Source organism: Bubalus kerabau, chromosome X, assembly GCF_029407905.1.
Source record: "Bubalus kerabau isolate K-KA32 ecotype Philippines breed swamp buffalo chromosome X, PCC_UOA_SB_1v2, whole genome shotgun sequence".
In the NCBI taxonomy this organism is placed as follows: Eukaryota; Metazoa; Chordata; class Mammalia; order Artiodactyla; family Bovidae; genus Bubalus; species Bubalus kerabau.
In genome coordinates this window covers 163,826,455-163,853,218 of record NC_073647.1, presented here as the reverse complement: position 1 = coordinate 163,853,218, position 26,764 = coordinate 163,826,455, and the positions used below count along the sequence as shown (strand labels likewise).

The following is a 26,764-nucleotide window of genomic DNA, read 5'->3' as shown; positions in this document are numbered from 1 at the left end:
GCCCAGATACATAGCAGACACACACGATCTGGGTACTGCATTGATTCTGCATGCCCATCTATTGGAGTATTTAGAACCGCCGTGATGTTTTAATAGCAATGAAGACAATTATGCTCATAATTTGAAAACAGAGCCTGAGGATCAAAACATAAGATTTGGGGAAAGCTTCCAGCCATGATCCTTTAACCTCCAGGCAACAGCAAGAGCACTATGCTCTATCTGCGCTTCACGCCCAACACTGGTACATTGGACAATGTTAACCGATCCTTAAGGTTTCTTTTTCCATTAAAAAGAAAAAAACCTCTTTATTGAATATTGCTTCTGCTTTATGGTTTTGTTTTTTGGACCAGAGGCATGTGAGATCTCACCTCCCTGCCTCCAAGGATGAACCCTGCACCCCACCGCACCCCCACATTGGAAGGGAAAGTCCCAACCACTGAAGCGCCGATGGTAACTGATTCTGACCGATGGCATTTGAGAAGACGACCTGTCTCATGAAAAACAAAAATCTGCCAACAGAAAAAAATCGTAACAAAATAAAAAGAAGTTTCCTGAGAGCAAAACCGCAGCCACATTCTATGAAAGCCTTATGTATTCATTTTTTTTTCTGCCCTAATACAGACACTGTTATTTCAATAGTCTTGCCACTTCCCCCTTTACATCTGCCAAAGTGAAAATGAAGGCAGATGGTGGTTTCTGAGTTTATCCTTGACGAGGCATCATGTTGAGCAAGTCCTAGGCTCCTTGTCTCTTTAAAAATATGATTTCCTTACCCGTGTACATCATTAACGGGAGTGTAAGTTGGTACAGCCACCATGGAGAGTGGGATTGAGGTTCTTTAGAAACTAGACACAGACATACCATTTGACGCAGCAATTCCACGACTGGGCATACACCCCGAGAAAACCATAACCAGAAAACATAACATCACCCCGACGTTCATGTAGCACTTTTTATTACGACAGCCGAGGCATGGAAGTGACCTAGATGTCCACTGACAGACAAACGGATAAAGAAGATGCGGTGCACACACACAGCGGAATGCTACTCAGCCATGAAAAAGAGTGAAATCGTGCCATTCGCAGAGATGTGGATGGATCCAGACACCCATCATAAGAGAAGTAAAGGCAAGAATCATACGCTATCAGTAATATGCGAAATCCAAACAATTATACAAATGAATTTACAGAACAGAAATACGCTCACACGTGTAGAAAACAAACTTATGCTTACCAAAGGGGAAGGGGAGGGAGGGATAAATTTGGAGGTTAGGATTAGCAGATACACACTAGTATATATAAAACAAAAACTAGGGACCATATATATACAGAACTACATCCAGGATCCTATAATATCGGAAAGGACATAAACATACATATATATGTAATATGTAACCACCTATAATGGAAAAGAATCTAAGCAAGAATATACAAGTTTGTGTGTATATATATTCAGTTAATATACATTCTTACACACACATATATATACTTTTCAGATTTTTTCCATTATACGTTATTACATATTACATATATATGTGTGTATATATATACATTGTTATGTATATATATTCTTAGATATGTATTCTTTCACACACACACACACACATATATATACACACTTTTTCAGATTTCTTTCCATTACGGGTTATTACACATTCTACATATATATGTGCATGTATATATATATATATATATATTCAGTTGCATGTATATTCTTATATATTCTGTTACAATATACATACTTTTCAGATTTTTCCCAATATACGTTATTACATGTTACATTTATGTCTCTCTCTATATATTCAGTTACATACATATTCTTATACATATATGTATACTTTTCCAGATTCTTTTCCATTATAGATTATTACATATACATGTGTGTACACATATATATATAGTTACATCAGTTCAGTCAGTTCAGTCACTCAGTCATGTCTGACTCTTTGCGACCCCATGAATCGCAGCACGCCAGGCCTCCCTGTCCATCACCAACTCCCAGGGTTCACTCAGACTCACGTCCATCGAGTCAGTGATGCCATCCAGCCATCTCATCCTCTGTCGTCCCCTTCTCCTCCTGCCCTCAATCCCTCCCAGCATCAGAGTCTTTTCCAATGAGTCAACTCTTCGCATGAGGTGGCCAAAGTACTGGAGTTTCAGTTTTAGCGTCTTTCCTTCCAAAGAACAGCCAGGGCTGATCTCCTTTAGAATGGACTGGTTGGATCTCCTTACAGTCCAAGGGACTCTCAAGAGTCTTCTCCAACACCACAGTTCAAAAGCATCAATTCTTCGGCGCTCAGCCTTCTTCACAGTCCAACTCTCACATCCATAAATGACCACAGGAAAAACCATAGCCTTGACTAGACGGACCTTTGTTGGCAAAGTAATGTCTCTGCTTTTGAATATGCTATCTAGGTTGGTCATAACTTTCCTTCCAAGGAGTAAGCGTCTTTTAATTTCATGGCTGCAGTCACCATCTGCAGTGATTTTGGAGCCCAGAAAAATAAAGTCTGACACTGTTTCCACTGTTTCCCCATCTATTCCCCATGAAGTGATGGGACTGGATGCCATGATATTCGTTTTCTGAATGTTGACTACATATTACATATACGTGTGTATATATATGCTCTGCTGCTAAGTCACTTCAGTCGTGTCTGACTCTGTGCAACCCCATAGATGGCAGCCCACCAGGCTCCCCCGTCCCTGGGATTCTCCAGGCAACAACACTGGAGTGGGTTGCCATTTCCTTCTCCAATGCATGAAAGTGAAAAGTGAAAGTGAAGTCCCTCAGTCGTGTCCAACTCTTCATGACCCCATGGACTGCAGCCCACCAGGCTCCTCTGTCCATGGGATTTTCCACGCAAGAGTACCGGAGTGGGGTGCCATTGCCTTCTCCAATATATATACTCAATAACATATATAAAGGATATAACTATATATACTTTCTTTTACATGTATAAGAATATATATATATAGTGTATATATGTTATATACATAACTGAATATTGTACACTTCTCAGGTTCTTTTTCATTATAGGTAGTTACAAGATACTGGATGCAGTTCAGTTATCTGTTAGGTCCTTCTTGTTTATTTTATAAACAATAGTAGAGTTGATTTACAATGTTTCAAGTGCAGAGCTCAGTGCTTCAGTTACATATATATCCTTTTATATATATATTCAGCTACATATATGTTCTTTTATATATATTCAGTAACATATATTCTTATATATATAGATCCAGCTACATATATATTTTTATACATATTCAGCACATGTTTTTATATATTTTTAGTTACTTAATATATTATTTGACATCCAGCTACATATTCTTTTATATATATATATTCAGCTTCATATAAATCCTTATATATATATTCAGTTCAATTCAGTTCAGTTCAGTTGCTCAGTCATGTCCAACTCTTTGCGACCCCATGGACTGCAGCATGGCAGGCCTGCCTCTCCATCACCAACTCCCGGAGTCCACCCAAACTCATGTCCATTGAGTCAGTGATGCCATCCAACCGTCTCATCCTCTGTCGTCCCCTCCTCCTCCCACCTTCAATCTTTCCCAGCATCAGGGTCTTTTCCAATGAGTCAGCTCTTCACATCAGGTGGCCAAAGGATTGGAGTTTCAGCTTCAACATCAGTCCTTTCAATGAATATAAACTGAATATATATATTCAGCTCCCCTGTTACATATATTAACGTATTAACATATATTAACTTATATTAACATATATTAACTTATATTACATACATTAAGTTATGTAATCACTTTATCACTTTGCTGTACACTGGAAACATTATAAATGAATAAAAAATAAAAATTAAAAACAATCACCACCAACGTGATCTCTTCCTATAGAAGGTCGATGAATGTAAACTCTGAGATCCATCGTGGCCACTTCACAAAGAATGCCCCATTCCAACAGCCCTCCCCTCCATTTAAACTGAAAGCAAGACACGGTCTCTTCTGCTCTCGGTCGGGAAAGCATTCTTCGACTGTCCTCCCAGGAAGGATTACGGGAGGAACGCATCTTTAATTGCTACCCACCAAAATTAACTTGTCAGCGGAAGACGTGGAAGAGAAAGTTTCATTTGCTGAGGATGGTGTGTGGGCTCCAAAGAGCGATGATTTATCTCTGACGTCTGGCAGCGCGCTTGAGAAGGTCAACTCTCTTGTTTACGTGCTTTGGAATTTGTGTGATCGTACAGTTCACAGAACAGCTGCTGCAGGGCCACGGAGATGTCCTTTGGAGCTTTCTCATCACCACGGACATTGGCGTAGGAGGCCCTGAGGAAGAGGAAGGGGCTCATTCAGAAAAAGCCACTCTGGCCTTGTTCCAGCAATGAAAGCTCTGGACCACCTGTGACGCACGGGTGCTTCTCACACTTCTTATGATACCGCTTCTCCTGGGCAGCGGCAAAATGAGGCGTGTCTGAAAGCTTGTGAATTGTCTGAGCTTATGCTTCTTATGTTGTCGTTCAGTCGCCAAGTCGTGTCCAACTCTGCGAGACCCTGTGGACTGCAGCACGCCAGGCCTCCCTGTCCGTCACCAACTCCCGGAGTTTGCTCAAACCCATGTCCATCGAGTCAGTGATGCCATCCAGCCATCTCATCCTCTGTCGTCCCCTTCTCCTCCTGCCCCCAATCCCTCCCAGCATCAGGGTCTTTTCCAATGAGTCAACTCTTCGCATGAGGTGGCCAAAGTACTGGAGTTTCAGCTTCAGCATCAGTCCTTCCAATGAATACCCAGGACTGGTCTCCTTTAGGATGGACTGGTTGGATCTCCTTGCAGTCCAAGGGACTCTCGAGAGTCTTTTCCAACACCACAGTTCAAAAGCATCCATTCTTCAGTGCTCAGCCTTCTTTACAGTCCAACTCTCACATCCATACACGACTCCTGGAAAAACCAAAGGTTTGACTAGACGGACCTACTAGCATTTTCCCACAGGTTCTGTTGTTAAGTGGCTCAGGCGTGTCCGACTCTTTGCGACCCCATGGACTGCAGCACACTGGGCCTCCCTGTCCATCACCAACTGCCGGAGTTTCCCCAAACTCATGTCCATCGAGTCGGTGATGCCATCCAGCCATCTCATCCTCTGTCGTCCCCTTTCCCTCCCGCCTTCAATCTTTCCCAGCATCAGGGGCTTTTCTAATGAGTCTGCTCTTTGCTTCAGGTGGTCAAAGTCTTGGCGCTTCAGCATCGGCCCTTCTGATAAATATTCCGGGTTGATTACCTTTAGGAAATCAGAAATAAGATTGGTTACCGAACTTTTGTAGGTAGAGCGAATCCACCTAGTTAGCCTCAAGCCTCATATTCAAGAAAGATCGCAAATGGTGTGCATCAAGTTTTGTTTAAGATTTAACTCTGGTCTTTGGTTAAGATTTAACTCAGGGAATGTTCCCTGCCGAGTTTTGAGACTGCTAAATGACACAAGCAGACGTAAAAGGCTGGTTGCCTAATATGAGAGAAGAGACATCTGTGATGATTCATGGACTGACCTATCTTGTTACAGGATTCTTACAAGGATAACAGTTCATTAGCTCTAATTAGGTGCTTATCAGTCAGCCCTGTGCATCCTCAGAGTTTCCATACAAAGAGGCAGTCCCTGCTGCTTGCTGTGGAATTCTCGCTGATAAGATCCTGGGTGACTCCGCAGGGCATCAAGTCTGCTGTGGTTGGAAATATAAGTCATGGAAGCTGCTGTGTCATACACAGACACAGGGGTGCTCAGGCATACATTAGAACCTGCTGCGATACGTGTGGGTGCAGTCGATCCTAAAAGAAATCAGTCCTGAATATTCACGGGAAGGACTGAAGCTGAAGCTGAAACTCCAGTCCTTTGGCCACCTGAGGCGAAGAACTGAGTCCCTGGAAAAGACCCTGATGCTGGGAAAGACTGAAGGTGGGAGGAGAAGGGGACGACAGAGAATGAGATGGTTGGATGGCATCACCGACTCGATGGACAGGAGTTTGAGCAAACTCTGGGAGATGGTGATGGACAGGGAAGCATGGCAAGCTGCAGGGCTTCCATGGGGTTGCAAAGAGTCGGACACGACTTAGTGACTGAACAGAACTGATACAATGTTTGGGGCTTCCCAGGTGGCTCAGTGGGTAAAGAATCCCCCAGCAATGCTAGAGACACAGGCTGACGTGGGTTCGATCCCTGGGTCGGGAGGATCCCCTGGAAGAAGGCATGGCAACCCACTCCAGTATTCTTGTCTGGGGAATCCCATGGACAGAGGAGCCAGGAGGGGCTATACAGTCCACAGGTTCGCAAAGAGTTGGACACGACCAGAGCAACTGAGCATGCACATACTGCTTAAAGATTCTAGGCGCTGTGCCTCTCTCCTCTGAATAGACTGCGATGACTATTTCTGGCAGCCTCTGCAAAAACGTGTTATCTGGACTTTTTAAATCTGGGCTTTACATACAATTACACACTGTCCATAACTTTGGGGTTCCGTGTACTGTGTCTGAGATGCAGAGGGTGCTTAAAACAGCTGCTTGACCAAACCAAACGAGACGACAGTCCTTCACACACATTGAGCTCGTGGCACTGAATTCTGAAGCCAGCGGTTTCAGTTCTGGTCAAGAAGCGAGGAATTCTCTTTTGCCTGAGGCAATCACCTGTGTCATTTTAAAATTCAGCTGAGTTTCAATCTGCAGAGTTTGAATTTTTTTTTCTTGTTTTACTGCTTAATTGAAGAACAGTTTGATGTAGTGTGTTGTGTTAGTTTCGGGAGTACAGCAAAGGGATTCAGTTATACATATATATGCATATTCGCTCTCATATTATTTTCCATCATAGGGGATTACGCGGTATTGATTATGGTTCCCTGTGTTATGCCGTAGGTCTGGCTGTTTATTTCATTGATATATATATAGTAGTGTGTATCTGCTAATTCGAAACTCCTAATTTATTCCCCTCCTTTTCTCATTTGGTAGCCATACATTTGTTTTCTGTGTCTGTGAGTCTGCTTCTGTTTTCTAAGTTGTTTTGTATTATTATTTTTTTAATTCCACATATAAGTGATATCACAATGCTGTTTGTCTTTCTCAGTCTGACTCACTTCACTTAGCAACGATCATCTCTAGGTCCATCCAGGTTGCTACAAATGATGCTATTTCATTCTCTTTGACAGCTGAGAAGCAACCTGAGTGTCCATCGATATGTGAATGGATTAAAAAAAAGAAAGTGTAGTACGTTTATACGGTGGAATATTCTCAGCCGTAACAAAGGAATGAAATAAGCCTCTGCATTCTTTACCTGAACTGGGAATGTTACAGGAAGGGGGACTCCCCTTCCAGGGTCCGAGAGTGGGATCTCGCCTGACGCTCGGAGAAGAATTGTCCAAGGAGACACACGAGCTGCCCAAGCAGGAGACTTGATTGGGAAGGGGTGCCCGGATGGAGAGTCGTGGGGCAAGAAACCCAGGGGAACGGCTGTGCCTCATGGCTCGCAGTCCCAGGTTTTAGGGTGATGGGATTAGTTTCTGGATTTTGTCTGCCCAGTCATTCTGACTCGGGGTCCTTCCAGGTGGTACATGCATCGGTCAGCCAAGAAGGGTGCCAGAGAGAAGGATTCTGGGAAAGGCTAAGACACGTGGTGTCCCTTCTGACCTTTCCCGAACTCTCCCGATAGGGGTATGGCTTGTCGGTTCTGAGCTCCCTCCCAGGAGGACCTCCTGTCATAAATTAACTCACGCACATGGTTACTATGGTGCCCGGCCAGGGTGAGCGGTCTCAGCCAATGTACGTCCCTGACACGGGAACACAGATGTTTATGAACCTCACAGCCTGGAGGGCTGCCAACGACCAGTTCCTCCAAATGCCATGACTCTAATGGGGAGACGAGGAAAGGTGTTGCTTCCTCAGCAGTGAATGCAGAAGAACGCAGGGAAACTTCCTGGGGCCCTTTAGGAATTTTCTGTGGCATCAAGGGTGTCTGCATTCTGTACTGTCTAGACAACTAGCTGCATTCTCTCGTTTTTTTCAGATCCTTCACTTAATCCGTATTTGGATGTTGCCAATGCTGTTTCAGGAAGACATTAGAATATTATTAGAGTACACAGATTTTGCAGTTAAAATTATATCTTTTATTTGGCTCAGTGCTTAACACAGTATAAGATGCACGCATGCACACACACACACACACACACACAGACATTATGAAGGTTAATTGATGGGCCCACAAAGTGCCCCAGATATTTGGTAAAACATGATTCTACATGTGTCTGGTATAGAGTGTTTCTGAATGAGAGTCACATTTTTTTTTTAATTTTTCACATTGAAGTGTCGTTTATTTATAATGTGGGCATCCCTGGTGGCTCAGACGGTGCAGAATCTGCCTGCAATGCAGGAGAGCTGGGTTCTATCCCTGGAGCAGGACGAGGGATCCCTGGAGGACGGAATGACACTCCCTCCTCCAGGCATTCTTGCCTGGAGAACTCCACGGACAGATGAGCCTGGCGGGGCTACAGTCCACGGGGTCGCAAAGCGTCGGACACGACTGAACGACCGACACGTGTATTTTCACTGCACTAACATGGCTGATTCACATCGTTGTGTTAGCTCCTAGCGTAAGCAAAGTGCTTCAGTGACACATACATGCTTTTTCAGACTCTTTTCCACTCACAGGTTATTACAGACTATTGAATGTAGTTTCCTGTGGTCTACAGTTGGGCCCTGTGGGACGAGATGAACATGTGAACCAGGACACTGAGCAAAGCGGACTGCCCTCCCCAGGGCGGGAGGACCCGGTCCAATCAGTCCATGGCCTGCTCCCACAGTGCCGATGAGCGACACGCTGCCGTTGACCTGGGGACTGGGGCAAAGGGGGATGTGACACAAGACGCCAGGGAGGGACCTCTAGTGTGCCTACCGCAGGGTTTGACCCCTGGTTTGGGAAAATTCCACATGCCATGCACCAACCTAGCTTATGCATCACAGCGACTGAGCCCAGGCACCCAGAGCCGGTGTTCCACAACCAGAGAAGCCACCGCAATGTGAAACCCACGCGCGGCAACTGAGAGCTGCTCCCGCTCGCCACAACCAGAGTCCCCCAAACAGCAGCAAAGACCCTCTGCAACCAAAACCAAAGAAACAGAAATTATAAAAGCAAAATAAAATAAAATCCACGAGGGCGCGGCTTGTATCCTGAGCCAACTCGCTTTACTTCTGTACAACATTCCATTGTGCGATCATTTCACACTCTGTATATCCCGCTCTCCTGCCCACAAACACGCAGGTTGATTGCAGGTTTCAACGTCAGAGACACGACTCCTGAGAACGGCTAACACATGGACACACAGGCAAGGGATTCTGCAGAGTTTCTACCCACGAGCGCCACTTCTGGGTCACCTTTGGCTTTTCAAGAGGGCGCCCAACAGACTTCCAAAGCAACTGTACCAATGTATAATCCTGGAGGCAAGGGAAGCGTGCTCTCAGTGTTCGCACAGGCATTAACAGATGGTTTTTACCCACGGGCAGAGCGCTTCCCTGGTGGCTCGGAGGGTAAAGAATGCACCTGTAATGCAGATGACCTGGGTTTGATCCCTGGGTTGGGAAGACCCCCATGGAGAAGGCAGCAGCTGCAAATTCCTGTATATTCTCGCCTGGAGAATCCCCCTGGACAGAGGAGCCTGATGGGCTACAGTCCATGAGATCACAAAGAGTCACACACCAATGAGCAACTGACACTTTCATTTTCACAGCAGCTACTCACTGATACCATACTCAGCGATAGCAGACTTAGATGCTCATCTCAGCTTGAGGACACATCCCAGCTGCTCTTAGCATTTGATGTGTCTCGTGTGGTGACGTTCCAGCCAGGGGAAGGATGAACACCATGGAAACCTCCCACGGGTAGTAAGCATGCATGCGTTTTAGCTCTTTCAGCTGGATGGCGTTCAAGCAACAGACACAAAAACAGCAACAGCAAAGAAGTGACCAATGCACACCTGAGGACCTTGGGAGGCAGGTGTTGCAGATGGCAGAGGACCAGGTTGGCAAGGATGCTGGGCCTGTCACTCACCACTTGGAAGAAATCTACCCAAGCAGGAACACCTGGAATGGATGAGTAATTGAAACGAGAAGTCAGCTGCGGCAAGTTGACAACATTCTGGGGCGTCTTTGTCAAGGCAGTTCGCATCGCTCTCACCAAGACAGCCCCTGACTTCTTAAGCGGTTCCATCTCTTGGATTTCCCTGGTGGCTCAGCTGGTAAAGAATCTGCCTGCAATGCAGGAGACACAGGTTTAGTCTCTGGGTTGGGAAGATTCCCTGGAGGAGGAAATGACAACCCACTCCAGTATTCTGGCCTGGAGAATCCCATGCATTGAGGAGCCTGGTGGGCTACAGTCCACGGGGTGGCAGAGAGTCGAACATGACTGAGTGACTCATGCTTTCTTTTCCTGCACCTCCCAAGATAGCAAGCTGCGTCCCAAAGTGAGTTTCTCATTTACAAACACGATTGGTTCACTTTTTAACGGGTTACTCACCTACGTGATTCCTCTTTTGGGAAGCCTGATTCTTCTTGTCTTTTGCTCACCTAGAAGATGTAAAATAAATGTAAGAAAACAGGAGAATATCACATTGTTGGTGTTGTTTGGTCTCTAAGTTGTGTCCCACTCTTTGCGACCCCATGGGCTGCAGCCCGCCAGGCTCCTCTGTCCGTGGGATTCTCCAGGCAAGGAGTGGGTTGCCATGCCCTCCTCCAGGGGATCTTCTCGACCCAGGGATCGCACCGGGGTCTCCTGTATGGCAGGCAGATTCTTTACCGTCTGACTCACCAGGGTATGTGCATATAAATATATTGTAGAGTTCTATAGCTATCCTATATAGCTGGTGTAGGATCAGGCGTACATAAACATCTTCAGGAATTTGGGGCAATTTTACAGGATTTAGCTCTTTCATTCCTGGGGTTTTTAGAACTTCTAGAGAGTATCATGTCTGGGATAAACGGATTTGTGCTCTGACTATGAAGAACATTAGACTGGTGTACAGAATTTTCTGTGGGTATCCATGTGCCTTTTCTCTTGATGATGTTGTTGGTCAGTCACTCACTCGAGTCTGACTCTTTGTGACCTCACAGACTCCAGCACGCCAGGCCTCCCTGTCCATCACCAACTCTCAGAGTTTACTCAAACTCATATCCATTGAGTCACTAGGGCCATCCAACCATCTCATCCTCTGTCGTCCTCTTCTCCTTCCTTCAATCTTTCCCAGCATCAGGGTCTTTTCCAACGAGTCAGCTCCTCGCATCAGGTGTCCAAAGCATTGGAGCTTCAGCATCAGTTCTTCCAGTGAATATTCAGGACCGATCTCCTTTAGGATGGACTGGTTGGATCTCCTTGCAGTCCAAAGGACTCTCAAGAGTCTTCTCCAACGCCCCTGGGAGCTTCGATTATCCTCGGAGACCCCTGGCTGGTGAGAAGAGGCAGCTTCCTTTCTCCGTCCAATGGGCATCTGTGAAACAGCTTGACTTGTAATGAATGCAAAACCATCTCAGCGAGAGGGAAAAAAAATAGAACCTTAAAAAAAAAACAAAACGGATTTCAGTTCCGTGGATGCTCTGATCTCCTGACCGTCTGAGACCTGATGTCATAGACTGATCATCCCACTCAGCGTCTGAGGTTTCGACGTCTCCTTAAAAAGTCACAGATCTTGAACTCCCAGTTCACAGACCGCAGGTATTAAGGATGTTTGCGCAAGATGGGGCTGCCAGAGAACTGGCGCACGTGTGCAGTGGGCTTGGCTCGGATGTGGGGAAAACAGGCTGTCTAGACACGGCCCCCTCACATGCTGCAGAGGGCCAACCGGTGCTGAAATAGTCCGAGTCCCTTCATGGAGGTCACGGGAAGTGTGTCTGCCGTGGAACCGCATGGGTTCTGGGTGCTGTGCTGTGCTGGGTTCTGTCCAAGCAGCCTGGGACACGGAGCAGTAGCTTTCAGTCCTCTCTTGTCCAGGTAGGCAAGTGGGAAGGGGGCTCCTGCCTGCAGGAGGCAGATGGCGGGATGTCTGGGCCTCCATAATCATGGGGGCCAACTACTCACAAGAGATTCCGTCTCTCTCTGTAGACAGATGGTTGGATAGATAGATATGATGGATGGATGGATGGATGGATAGATAGAAATGATGGATGGATGGATGGATAGATAGATATGATGGATGGATGGATGGATAGATAGATAAAAAGACAGCTAGATAGATGATAGGTACTGCAAAGTTGACAAGTTGTGTCCGAGTCTTCGCAGCCCCATGTACTGCAGCATGCCAGACCTCCCTGTCCTTCACCAACTCCCGGAGCTTGCTCAAACTCAGGCCCATCGAGTCAGTGATGACATCCAACCATCTCATTCTCTGTTGTCCCCTTTTCCTCCCGCCCTCAATCTTTCCCAGCATCAGGGTCTTTTCCAATCAGTTGGGTCTTGCCATCAGATGGCCAAAGTATTGGAGTTTCATCTTCCGCATCAGTCCTTCCAATGAATATTCAGGACTGATTTCCTTTAGGATGGACTGGTTGGATCTCCTTGCAGTCCAAGGGACTCTCAAGAGTCTTCTCCAACACCACAGATGGCTGATTCACGTCAACGTATGGCAAAAACACTACAACATTGTAAAGTAAGTAGGCTCCAATTAAAATAAATAAATTAAAACAAAAAACAAACAAAAAATAAATAAATTGTTTTAAAAATTAATTAATTTTTTTTAAAAAGCATCTATTCTTCGGTGCTCAGCTTTCTTTACAGTCCAACTCTCACATTTGTACATGACTACTGGAAAAACTATAGCTTGACTATAGAGACCTTTGTCTGCAAAGTGACATCCCAGCTTTTTAATACTCTGTCTAGGCTTGTCATAGCTTTCCTTCCAAGGAATTCAAGCAGAAACCTTAAGAAACAAGTGGCTGCTCCTTGTCTATGGCGTTGGAATGACACCTTTTTCTGCAGAAGTCTCGTATGGAAGACTCCACACACGTCATCTCCTGATATTTTTCCACCTTTGGGGACACCTCGTCTGCAGCGCTCACGCCACCCGACAGACCCCAGCTGTTGCCATGAACAGGCGTGTCCGTAAATAAATCCCTTTTTTCTGTATTAGTAGTGTTAGTCGCTCAGTTGTGTTTGACTCTTTGCGACACCATGGACTGTAGCCCGCCTGGGTTCCTCCGTCCGTGGGATTCTCCAGGCAAGAACACTGGAGCGGGTTGTCATGCCCTCCTCCAGGGGATCTTCCCGAACCAGGGACTTCTTCCCTGTAAGGAGCATCACACAGCCGTGCTCTGCACAGCTTTCATGGGTCTGAGTCACCTCCTTTTAGAAACCTCGGGCCATCCCTCTTTCTCCCGCAAAGTGTCCAGGCCGCCGCATCCTCTCCCTGCCAAGCTCCCACAAACGGAGATAATCCTAATTGCTAAATGGATTACTGTAAATACCCATTTTGCAAGAACTTAAACCCCGATGGCCGCCCTGAAGCCCTGGGCGCCTTCCAGAGGGATGGCGCTGCGGGTGATTTAGGAGGAGCATTAAGGAGGTGATTGATGGGGAAACATCTCCAGGAGGTGATTGATGGGGAAACATCTCCAAGAAGGGAGCTGAGAGGATGCAGGCGGGATCGTGGAAGCGGCCGTGGCATCAGGAATGAGACAAATATGGAGAGCAAGGGTCATCAGGGTTCGTGGAAGCAGCCATGGCGTCAGGAAGGAGATAAACATGGAGAGCAAGGGTCCTCTCTAGGGATCGTGGGCGTCTCAGGTCCCAGAGACGAGATATGTAGATATTAGATGATAGGTAGGTATCTGTCTACCTGTCTACCTGACAGATAGGTATCTTATCACCTGAAAACACAGATGATAAGACAGATGATAGGTAGATGGGCTTGGCCTGGAAGCTCAGCGGGGTAAAGAACCCGCCTGCAATGCAGGAGACCACGGTTCAATTCCTGGTTTGGGAAGATTCCCTGGAGAAGGGACAGGCTATCCACTGCAGTATTCTTGAGCCTCCCTGGTGGCTCAGCTGGAAAACAATCTGCCTGCCATGCGGGCAACCTGGGTTCCATCCCTGGGGTTGGGAAGATCTCCCCCCGTCAGAGGAGGGCATGGCAACCCACTCCAGTACTCTGTCCTGCAGAATCCCCATGGACGGAGGAGCCTGGCAGGCTACAGTGCATGGGGTCGCAGAGAGTCAGACACGACTAAGCGGCCAAGCACACACATACACAAAGGGAGATACACAGAGACAGAGATTAGATTAGACAGACAGACAGACAGAGAAGATACATGGTAGGTAAGATGATAGACAGATATGATAGGCAGGTAGATAGACAGAGCCACAGACAGATAGATAACATAAATAACAGTTAAGATGATAGACAGGTATGATACATGGGTGAAGCAAAGTAAAAGCCGCTCAATTGTGTCCGATCTTTGCGACCCCACGGACTATACAGTCCATGGAGTTCTCCAGGCCAGAAGACTGGAGTGGGTAGCTTTTCCCTTCTCCAGGGGATCTTCCCAGCCCAGGGAATCACACCCAGGTCTCCCGCATCGGTAAAGAAACCCAGGCAGATTCTTTACCAGCTGAGCCACACGGGAAGCCGGATACACAGGCAGGTAGGTATTAATAGGTAGACAGACGCACAGAGTCGGACACGACTGAAGCGACTTAGCAGCAGCAGACAAATAGATAGACGGATAGACAGATGCTAGAGAAGATGACAGATGGATACTGGTAGGTGGAGGGTTAGGTAGATAAGATAGACGGTAGATAAGACATACCATAGACAGATGGATACAATAGGTAGGTAGACAGACAGAGAAGACAGACAGACAGACTGAGACCAAGGAAGAAGCAGCCACACACACCAGAGCTCACATCCCCTCTTGGTCTAAGCAGGTGGCATCTCCTGCTAATAAGACAAGATGGGTTCTCCTCCCAGCATCTCAACAATGACAACATCACCTCCTAGGTGAAGGCAGCCGTTGGTAGTCATTCCAGATACAAGAGGGAGGGACTGGGGAAAAAGAATCTTCAATTTCCTACAACTCCTGTAAGTAAGTGAAGGTCGCTCAATCATGTCCAACTATCTGTGACCCCAGGGACTGAAGCCCCGCCAGGCTCCTCTGTCCATGGGATTCTCCAGGCAAGCACACTGGAGTGGGTTGCCATGCCCTCCTCCAGGGGAATCTTCCTGATCCAGGGATGGAACCCACGTCTCCTGCATCGACAGGTGGCTTCTCTACTCCTGAGCCACCGGGGGCATCTTGCATATCAAAACTTAGAAACCTGATGCTTTAGAAATTCTCACTTTGCTGGCACACCCGCTTCGGAAGAAGTGATGACGCCCCCTTCCTCCCCGACCACAACCATAAATAGAAATGACCTCTAAGCCCTCGTCCCTCTGAGTGAGGGGACTCCACACCACCTCCTATTGAGTCTTCCCATTTGCTCCTAGAAGAAAATGTCTCCAGGCTGTTAATAATGGAATTCTCAGCTTTCCGCACTGAAAGGATGATCTGGAGCTCCAATGCATTTGGAAAATCATTCTCAAGGCTGATCTCACCCGTCATCGACATCTTTTGGCAGAGGCTGTGTGTGCTTCCGTGCCCGGTCTGCTCGGCAGACACACCAGACGGACGTGGAACGCTGTGCTCTCCACCCACGCGGAGGAGCGCTGACCTGAATCTAAAGGTTGAGTGTTTCCAGTTTCTGCTGGTGACTCGCCTTTGATCCCTCAACATTTTCAGAGCCTCCGGGTTCCCAGGCAAGAGCCTGGGCAGAGCGGGGAGTCTGGATGGACAAGAACTTCCTGGAGGGTCAGAATGCAGGAATCAAGGACCAGAAGTTTCGGGTGACATCACAGCTCTGTTCTCAGAGCACGTTTGGAAAGGCCTCTCCCTGTTCATGCTCACCTCCATTCTCGCTTCCCAAACCTGGTGTGCATCCAGACACAAAGGAGGCACTGATTCGAAACAATAACATGCTCCTCAATGTTCACGGCAGCAATGGGTACGATAGTGAAAATGAGGAAGTGAAAACCTAAGTGTCCATCAGCAGGTGAATGGATAAGGAAGATGCGGTACATATATACGCAGTGGAATATTACGCAGCCACGAAAAAGGATGGAAGAATGCCATTTGCGGCAACGTGGATCAACCTAGAGAAGATCATACTCCGTGAAGTCAGACAGAGAACGACAAATAGTCTACGTTACCACTTACATGCAGAATCTAAAAAGGAAATAAAACAAATGAACGAATATACCAACACAGAAAAAGACCCACAGATATTACCAAAGGGGAGAGGGAAGGGGGAGGGTCAAGATAGAAGGCGGGGATACAAGGTACAGACCGCTGTGTATAAAATAGATGAGCTGGAAGGATACATTGTACTTGGAATAACACGCTAAGGGATACACTGTCCAGCACAGGGAAATAGAGCCAACATTTTATAATACCTTAAATGGAGTATGCTGCTGCTGCTAAGCCGCTTCAGTCGTGTCCGACTCTGTGAGACCCCATAGACGGCAGCCCACCAGGCTCCCCCGTCCCTGGGATTCTCCAGGCAACAACACTGGAGTGGGTTGCCATTTCCTTCTCCAATGCATGAAAGTGAAAAGTGAAAGTGAAGTCGCTCAGTCGTGTCTGACTCAGAGCGACCCCATGGAGTGCAGCCTACCAGGCTCCTCCATCCATGGGATTTTCCAGGCAAGAGTCCTGGAGTGGGGTGCCATCGCCTTCTCCGAGCATAATCTGCAACAATTACGAATCACTATGTCGTTCACCTTAAAGCAAGATAAGATGGCAAACCAACTATACCTCAATAAAAAATTAAATCATAAATACAGAAAAGCCAACAAAAAAATAATAAATAAAATTCTAACCTTGAATAGCTGGGATTTTCAGGCAGGGCTGAGCCCTGCAGGGACTTCTTCTCCAACAAACATCACATCCCCAGATTCTAGAGACCAGGACCTGATGTTTTCGGACATGGACTCGGGCCACGAGAGAAGCAAGCTGTCACAATTCTGAAGGGTTACGCTTTTTTAATGATTACCAGTCCCATCACGGTTTAGCGAAGATGGGCACGTGGCTGGATCGTGCCCGTCTGTTTCTCTGCTGGAACGGAAACAAAGCTGCGTTAGAATGAAAACGAACCTCAGGAGTTTGCCCTTCTGAGTCTACAGGCGTCTCTGAGAGGTCCCAGGGGGGACAAAGGACGACCAGTTGCTGCTGTTTAGTCTCTTAGTCGTGTCCAACCCTTTGCAACCCCGTGGACTGTAGCCCGCCAGGCTCCTCTGTCCAAGGGGATTCTCCGAGCAAGAAGACTGGAGTGGGTTGCCATTTCCTCCTCCAGGGGATCTTCCTGACCCAGGGATGGAGTCCACCTCTCTTGCACCTCCTGCATTGGGAGGCGGGTTCTTTACCAACTGTAACTCAGCATGCGTGCCATAACTATAGAAGCCCACGCGCCCCAGAGCTCTTGTTCCACAAGAAGAGAAAGCCCCTCAATGAGAAACCCACGCACCCCAACTGGAGAGTCGCCCCCAATCACTGCAACGGGAGAAAAGCCCACGCAGAGCAAATGAACACACAGCATAGCAACAATAAACAAAGAAACGCAAACGAATGTTAACGCTCCAGGTGAAAAAAGAAAACCTTTAACAGCCATTGAAAGATGGCAACACCTTCAGGATAACCAGCTTCTCTCAAAGTAGCAAATAAACACTGCTACAAAAGAAGCTGGAGGAGGAAATGGCAACCCACTCCAGTATTCCTGCCTGGAAAATCCCCCGGACGGAAAAGCCTGGCGGGCTATAGTCCATGGGGTCGCAAAGAGTTGGACACAGCTTAACACACAGGCAAGCAAAAGTAAGAAAGATGAACAAACCCTACAAGATTCTGACAGGATTCCAAGGGAAACACTCTTTTTTTAAACTTCGCACATCTGGAGCTTCCAGAATCTGTCCATTGAGCATATTTTAAAAATAATGGACGCATCTGCAGCCTCTCCATATGAATTCAAGATGCCCTGACGAGGTGCTGGAGGCTTTACTCTCGTGACTTGAGAGAAGACGGTTCTATTGAAGAGGATGGAACGTCTGATAGAAAGAGTGTAAGATCTCATCTTATGAACTTTTTATGCGTCTTTTCATAGCTCCAGATAATCCTCCCCAAAGAGACGGGTCAATATCATTATCATTTTTTAATAACAGTTTCGCGTACAGCCTTGGGTCTCTCGTAAAACTCCTTTGGTGCGGGGGAGGGAAACTTTCCATCATTAATAAAAAGCATACGGTGAGGCTGAGATGACATCAATCTGATTCCTGCGGGGCGACAGGACTTTGGGAATTCTGTGCAGATAAAAAAACAAGGAAGGAAAGGAAAAAGAGGAGAAGCCATAGAGCTTAGTTAGCACAGAGGGGGAGAAAAGCCAGCAACGCTTGTAATCATTATCAAGGCCAATGAGAATGGGGACCATTCTCAGCGAGGCTGTCATGTTTAGGACCTCAGCATCACTCAAGTTGCACCACGCCCGTCTTAGACCATGAGCTGCCAGCAGGTCTTCCTAAGTCCTACGTCCAGCGTTGAGCGGCCGGTCGTCCCTCCCAGACCCCAGGGTCCTCCTTCTTTCCGGGCTCCGCATCCGCCGACTTCATGACTCACGTCTTGACCACAGACGTCTCCTGCCCTGCACGTCACCACTATGCCACCCACTCCTCGCCGGGCGGGGCGTCTCCCCGACACCCTGCTCTGCCCTTTTCTCCTCCTGCGCTTCCATCAACAGCGTTACAATAAATACCAGATGTCGGATGGGGCTGGACTTGACAAAAAAAAGAAAATCTAAAAGAACATTGTCACAAACAGGTCTGCCATCAAAAGCCACCTCGTGGAGGGCGGTTGGTTCCATTCTTCCCAGACTGACCCTCTGTCAAAGATGGTCTCACAGCATGAAGATGCTATGGGGAGAGGTCTCTTCATCTTTGGCTTATTCTTTTCTTTTTCTTTTTTTTTTAAATTGGAAAGTGAGAGTGAAAGTCGCTCAGGCATGTCTGACTCCTTGCAATCCCATGGACTATACAGCCCATGGAATTCTCCAGGCACGAATACTGGAGTGGGTAGCCTTTCCCTTCTCCAGGGGATCTTACAGACCCAGGGATCGAACACAGGTCTCCCGCATTGCAGGCGGATTCGTTACCAGCTGAGCCATCAGGGAAGCCCTTAATCGGAGGAGATCTACCATATGACCCAGCAATCCCACTCCTGGGCATATAAACCCTGAGAAAACCATAATTCAGAAAGACACACCCACCCCAATGTTCGAGGCAGCACAATTTATGAGTCAAGACACGGAAAACCCTAAGTGTCCATCGACAGAGGAATAGATGAAAAAGATGTGGTACGTTTATACAATGGAGTGTTACTCAGCCCCGAAAAGGAATGCAACTGAGTAATCTGTAGAGATGTGGATGGACCTAGAGTCTGTCATACAGAGTAAAGTAAGTCAGAAAGGGAAAGAAAGTCGTGTACTAACATGCATTTGTGGAATCTGGAAAAACAGTCCAGATGAACCTTCTTCTTCTCAGTCTTTTTAAAAGCGCTTGGTAGGGGAGTTCCGTGGCGATCCAGTGGTGAGGACTCTCAACGTTGACTGTGGTCGCCTGCGTTCAATCCCTGGTTGGGGGACTAAGATTCTGCGAGCCTTGGGGTAGGCAAAAAAAAAATTTTTTTTAAATAAAAGTTGTGATAAATAATTCAACACGTGAGATAATTATAGAGCGCTCATTACGTAGAGAACTGGCGAGCCAGAAATACAACTGAAAAAAGTGCTCCTCTGAAGAGGCTTTTGAAAGATATCCAGAAGATTATGTTATAAAACTGTAGCAAGAATCCAAGGACCGCCCCAGAGAGAAGAGACAGAATGGACGAGAAGCAGAAAAGAGAACATCTGCACCGTTAACAGCTGAAAATTCCCCCCAAATTGAAAGAATTATATTAAAGGTTAAATTAAACCAACCCAAGCAGGTCTAAGCATCCTTAAATCTGATCGCTCAGTCGTGTCCGTCTCTTTGCGACCCCATGGACCGCAGCGCTCCAGGCTTCCTCCCATGTCCTTCACTATCTCCCAGAAGTTGCTCAAACTCACGTCCCCTGACTCAGTGGTACATGTAATCAAACCCTAACTGGAGGTTATCGAGTGAATATCATGCTGGTAGAAAGACAGCGTCGTGAAAGGAAGGCCCCTTTCTCACAGTACGCTCTTGAGATGCTCAGAACCCGGAGGAGTACTGCGTTCCGAGGTATGGACCAGACATGGGATGTTCAGAGCCCGGGGCACCTCATGTAAAAAAGTGGCCATCATAGTCAAGAATTCCAAGTTGGGTTGTGGGCTGGCCCTGGTAGTGCCCCAGTGGTAAAGAATCTGCCTGCCAGCGCAATGGACGCAGGTTTGCTTCCTGGTCCAGGAAGACCCCACATGCTGTGGAGCAACGAAGCCCGTGTGCTCTGTAACAAAAGCCACTGCACGCAGAAGCCTGCACACCCCAACTAGAGAAGAGGCCCTGCACGCCGCAACTACAGAAAGCCCTTGAGCAGCAACAAACACCCAACACAGCCAAAAATAAAATATAAAATCTTAAGGAAAAGGAGTGAGTTTTTGACACCCTCCCCCTCTGCAAAAAAAACCCCCAATGGGTCCAGAAAGACACAGGAAGGACTTTCTGGTGACCAGGACGTTGCACCTTGATCTGACCTGATCCTTGGGACAGAAATGAATTTACAACAAACCCTCAGAAGGTGACAGAGTTTGCAACAAGCCCAACCATCGTCCAACGCAAGAGCAGAATGTCTGGCCATCGAAATCATTACAACATCCGACGGGTTGCCTTGGAGACAAGCAATTCTGGAAATTTTTACACACAGCTGGTCAATCCTCACTCTGGCCCTTGGAAACTAACCACAGAAAGCTTGGACCATGAGCGGGTAGCCGTACGGAGGAAAGTCTCAGCGACCGGGTAAGGGGAGCCAGGCTTGTCTGCTAAGTCATTCATGAAGCTTGGATCAGCCCAAGCACTGTCAGATTTGCAACGTCTTTTCAAGTATTTCCTTTGAATGAATGATAGCCTATGCACTATTTCATTGCTTGAAAGGAATGAGAAAATGCAAACATGTTTAGGTAGGCAAGGAAAAAAAAAACACATTTTGGAAAGATAAATCCCAAATCCGGCATTATATGAGTAATCCACTTGAAAGAGGGCCAGTCAAATGGGGAATTAGGGATATTCTGAGATCATCTGAGGATAAAGCATGCTTGGCTTTTAAGATGTTCAGTTTGTTTTGAAAGAAGAGGGTTTTGTCGAAAGCATCCAGATATTGGCAGTTGGTCTGAAATTACCGTGTGTGATTTTGTTTATAGATGATAAAAGCATCTACTTTCTCCACGTGTATTGTCAAGCAGCCTCTAGTTTCTGGAAACCTCAGATCTATAAAGGAAGATAACCTCATGTCTCTAAAGATCTATAAACAGGTGGGCTTTGTTCACCTCCAAAGTAAAAGAAAAAATTCCCTTAGCAACTTGAACCAGAAACTCAACTTGGACCAATCATGGCTGACATGTTCTGCTCCTTAAATGGTATTTCTTCTGGCTTGATACTGCTATCAACCAACTTGTTTGGGATCTTAACAGCCAACACTAAAGGAAATCAACCCTGAATACTCATTGGAAGCACTGAGGCTGAAGCTGAAGCTCCAATCCTTTGGCCACCTGATGCGAAGAGCTGACTCACTGGAAAAGACCCTGATGCCAGGAGAGATTGAAGGTGGGATTAGAAGGGGACGGCAGACGATGAGATGGTTGGATGGCATCACCGACTTGATGGACGTGAGTTTCAGCAAGCTCCGGGAGTTGGTGATATATGGGGAAGCCTGGGGTGCTGCAGTCCATGGGGTCGCAGAGAGTCAGACACGACTTAGTGACTGAACAACAACAAATCTCAGTTCTAGAAGGTTGGAGGCAGTGTTCCTGTTCTCGGTACGTACAACTGGGATGAATGTATCAAGGTTTTAAATGCTTTTTTTTTGGTTGCAAACATAAATTTTATGGTGCATCTATACTGAGATTACATTCACCAAACAGGGAGGATATCCAAGGTTAAAATGCCCCAAGCTTGCTAACTCGCTCCTCTCTCCTGGTGTCAAGAGAGCCACATCTTTGACCTACGACCCAAGCATCCCGCTCCTGAGCCTATATTCAGAGAAAACCATGATTCGAAAAGACACATACAGCCCAACCTTCATAGAAGCACTGTTTATAATAGTTAAGACATGGAAGCACCCTAGGTGTCCCTCAGGAGGTGAGAGGATAAAGCTGACGTGGAGGTTGTTGTTCAGTCGCTCAGTCGTGTCCGACTCTTTGCAACCCCATGGACTGCAGCACGCCAGGCTCCCGTGTCCTCCACTATCTCCCCGAGTTTGCTCAGATTCATGTCGTACATGTATACAATCTTTGGGCACTGCCCTGGTGGCTCAGAGGGTAAAGCGTCCGCCTGCAATGCGGGAGACTTGGGTTCAACCCCTGGGTGAGGAAGATTCCATGGAGAAGGGAAATAGCAACCCACTCCAGTACTCTTGCCTGGAAAATCCCTTTGATGGAGAAACAGTCCATGGGGTCACAAAGAGTCGGACACGACGGGGCATCTTCACTTTCATACAATGTTTGAAACTACCTGAAGAAAGAGCCTGTGAAATGGACTCCAGGAGTTACACTGGATTCTTTCCTCCCGTTATCTTTCCTCCCTTCAAACCATCTTGTCCTCTCATGTTTCCCAGCTTTTAGGGGGCCCCCATGCATCGCACAGAGTCGGACACGACTGAAGCGACTTAGCAGCAGCAGCAGCAGCGTGCATGGATTCTCTCATGACCTCTTCATCCACCTTCAAAAGCAGGAGCACAGATTCTTCCCATCTATGTCTCTCAATGCGTCTCAGCCTCGATCTCTCTCCATGTCTACCCCTGTTACTTCTGTCCTCCCATCTCCTTCTGATACTTGACGCTCCTGCGACCCTCCTACAAGAACCCTGGCCATGACATAGGGGGGCCCGCTGAGTAAGCCCACTGGCAGCTCCCCCTCTCAACACCCTTAACTGAGTCACATCTGCAATGCCCCTTTTGACACGTAAGGTAACATATTCACGAGTTCCAAGTATTCGCGTGTGAACATTTGGGGACGGGAGGCGGGGAAGGATTTATTCAGTTATTCGGCCAACCACAACCCCTCGAGGATTCTGAACAAAATGACAGGAGCAGAATAGGTTTTCAGCCAATATCCAATAGATATCGGTGGTTTTGGTGGCTGTTGGGGGTCTTTGCTGGTGGCTCAGATGATAAACAGTGTGCCTGCCAATCGGGCAGACCTGGGTTTGATCCCTGGGTCAGGAAGATCCCCTGGAGAAGGTAATGGCAACCCCCTCCAGTATTCCTGCCTGGAGAATCCAATGGACAGAGGAGCCTGGCGGGCTACAGTCCACGGGGTCACAAAGAGTCGGACACGACTTGGCGACTAACGCTTTCACACTTTCGCTTGGTGACTGTTAATGAGTGTTTTGGGCTTCCCAGGTGGGGCTAGTGCTTAAAGAATCCGCCTCCCGATGCAGGACACGTAAGAGACTTGGGTTTGATCGCTGGGTTGGGAAGATCCCCTGGAGGAGGGCATGGCAACCCACTCCAGTATTCTTTCCTGGAGAATCCCACGGACAGAGGAGCCTGGCGGGCTACAGTCCATGGGGTCGCAGAGGCGGACACGAGTGAAGGGAATCAGCACGCACAGGGCTTTGCTGATGCCTTTTAAAGCACCGTTACATTTCAGGGTATTGGTTTTGTCCTCTGCCTGACACTGGAACGTGTGGAAACACATTGAGTGGACGATGTTTCAACATGCCGAGTGTGTAAAGAGCTCCCCCCTGTCATGGGCTGAAGTCATGATTTAGCATAGCTGGTGAGCACACATTTCAAAAAGAAAAAAAGAAATCATTATGTACCCCGCAGGAGAATATCCGCTGGACAAATGCGTCGCATTTCACTTCAAAGAGCCAACTCAAAAATGGGGAAGATTTGTTTCTGACATAAACAGGTGCTGGGTTTAGTAGAAGGAGTTGAGAAAGCTTGGACGTAAGCCAAGTGTTAGGTTGACTGTTCCTGTTCAGTCTCTCAGTCGAGTCTGACTCTTTGCCACCCTGTGGACTGTAGCCCTCCAGGGGCGTCTTGTCCATGGGATTCTCCAGGCCAGAATACTGGAGCGGGTTGCCATTTCCTCCTCCAGGGATCGTCCCGACCCCGGGATCGAACCTGGGTCTCCCGGGTCTCCTGCATTCCAGGCAGGTCCTTTACCTGCTGAAATGTATAAGTAAATCAGGTTGCTGTACACCTGAAATGAACACAACATTGTACATCAACTGTATACTTCAGTAAAGTTTGCAAAAACGGCAAGACTTTTCTCCACTGTGAATTTTGACCAAATCACACCTTCTTAGGTGAACAAGATGGCAGATTCTAAGATGCTGAGAGAGAGACAGACGAGACAGACAGACAGCAGCCACTGGCTCTTCCTACTACATAAAGACGCATCACTAACCTCTAAGAGACTGGGTATGCCGTGAAGTCACCTACATCCTGGGATGGGCTGGTACCGACATCCTGGGACGGGCTTGTACCATCTCCCGCTGATGCCTAAGGGGACAGAAGCACCGATATCAGCTAACGAGGCCAACTTTCCACAAGCAGTAAGTGCGGACATCCTTACGAGAACAGGTCTGCAATATGGCAAAGACAGTGGGGCACACCAGGTCCCTGTGGACCACCCCAGAGACTTCAGGGGAAAGAGACTTCTCTCTGTGCTTTTCTTAGTCTTACAGCTTTCATTCGCCTGCGTTTAAATTACCAGTGCAGTTTCCATCGGACCGTCTGTATGTCCAATAAACATCAGTGCGATTTCCACCAGACCGTCTGTATGTCCAATAAACGTCAGTGCGATTTCCATCGGACCGTCTCAATCTCCGGTGGACGTGGCGTTCAGGTCTGAGCGCCCGATAAAGTAACGCGCGTTTATTGCAATTGATATTCTTAGAAGGAAAATTATGGAAGACAGATGCCAACGAAACACAAATTGAGCACATGCGTGCTGAGTCGAGAGTATCCCGTTTTTGTGGGTTTTCTTTTTTATTATTTTTGCAGTAATGTAGCAATGCTCTCACACGCTCTGGATGACTCTGTCCATCTGTCTGGTACTTGATGAGCTCGGGCAAGGCGTCTTAAGCCGCCCACCTTCAATCCTACGCACGAGTGAACTGGAAAGACGTGGGCGTTTATTCTACTGGCAAAACGCTGCTTTCCTCTCCTGCTGAGGTCCGTGAGTCCCGGCCAACACAAGCGCATCCCAGGTGAGAGAAGAACCAGCTGCCGCCAAACGCCTAGACCCTCCCCCGGGGCACGTGTGCAAACACGGACAGGCTGATTCCGAGGAGGGCTGTTTCAAAATGTCACTTCACGTAAAAAGAACATGTTTTGAAGGTGGCAAAATGCAGCGGACATGCAAAGAAAGTCCAGCCCCATCCGTGACCCGGAGAATGTGATGAAAAGGGAATGCTAGTCGGGAACAATCACAGAAAAAAAAAATAAAATAGGGAACCTACACCGTTTTTATTCAAGAGCGAGAGTTTGGAAATGGTCTGAAACGCTGGGACCACCGCCTAAAATTTTCCACTTTCCTCAGCCAGACTAGAAACTGCATTAAATATTCAAAGAAAAAAAAATTTTTTTTTTGCACCAAGAAAAATACTTGCATCAGTTCATCGTAGCATCTCATGAAGTACAGGCAGAATGGAAAAATCAGAAGCCAGCCATGGCTTCTCAGTTGATGCCCAAATGCAAAGAAAATGAGCCGGGGTTGCAGGTGAGACATTAAGATTTCCAGGCAGCGTCAAAACTTCTGGTCCTTATTTCAGCCGGAAGGAAGGGACTGGCTACCTGGTCGGGTCTTTCCTCCGCAACAGCACCAAGTCTCTGAAAAACATTATTCCAAGCATCACTTTATCGCCAAATAAGCTAAGAAGCCATAAAGCGGTCAAATTCCTGGGGCCACAGAGACCATGCTTGGAGACGTTGCCAGACTTGTCATAATAAAGTACTCCAGATGAGGGGGGCTGAAACAACAACTATTTATGTCTCCCAAACGAGTCCACCCTAAAGGAAATCAGTCCTGAATATTCACTGGAAGGACTGATGCTGAAGCTCCAACACTCTGGCCACTTGATGCAAAGAGCCGACTCATTGGAAAAGCCCGATGCTGGGAAAGATTGAAGGCAGGAGGAGAAGGGGATGACGGAGGATGAGATGGTTGGATGGCATCACCGACTCGATGGACAGGAGTTTGAGCAGGCTCCAGGAGCTGGTGATGGACAGGGAGGCCTGGCGTGCTGCAGTCCACGGGGTCGCAAAGAGTTGCACAAAGCTGAGCGACTCAACAGCAACAACAAATTTATTTCTTTGGTTGTGCTTGGACTCAGCTGAGGTATTCAGGATTTTCGATCTTAGCGGTGGCATGTAGGATCTAGTTTGCTGAACCAGGGATTAAACCGAGCCCCCTGCATTGGGAGCAGGGTCTTAGCTGCTGGACCACCAGCGAAGGCCTAATAAGGAAGTGACTCTTAAAGACGATTGGCTGACATCTGCTGAACGCATAAAAACACCTCTCAAATCCCCCCGC

At 47.3% G+C, this 26,764-nt stretch overlaps 1 protein-coding gene and 1 long non-coding RNA gene across 3 annotated transcripts in view; both read right to left on the bottom strand.

Moving 5' to 3' along the window:
- Positions 1-9,961: 9,961 nt before the first annotated feature.
- LOC129639803 (uncharacterized) lies at positions 9,962-19,704 on the bottom strand. Of its 2 annotated transcripts, none has more exons than XR_008708612.1 (5): positions 19,541-19,704; positions 16,890-17,124; positions 10,508-10,557; positions 10,169-10,242; positions 9,962-10,074 (listed from the first exon to the last, which is right to left on the bottom strand). It is a non-coding gene; the product is annotated as an uncharacterized LOC129639803 (long non-coding RNA). The 2 variants fall into 2 exon arrangements; XR_008708611.1 differs by having other exon boundaries at positions 16,890-17,121.
- Positions 19,705-25,793: 6,089 nt separating this feature from the next.
- The window catches only part of PRKX (protein kinase cAMP-dependent X-linked catalytic subunit), a 105,539-nt gene continuing 104,568 nt past the window's right edge, over positions 25,794-26,764 (bottom strand). The window contains exon 10 of the transcript XR_008708610.1: positions 25,794-26,061. The gene's annotated coding sequence lies outside the window, so the exon portion shown is untranslated. The remainder of the gene's footprint in view (positions 26,062-26,764) is intronic.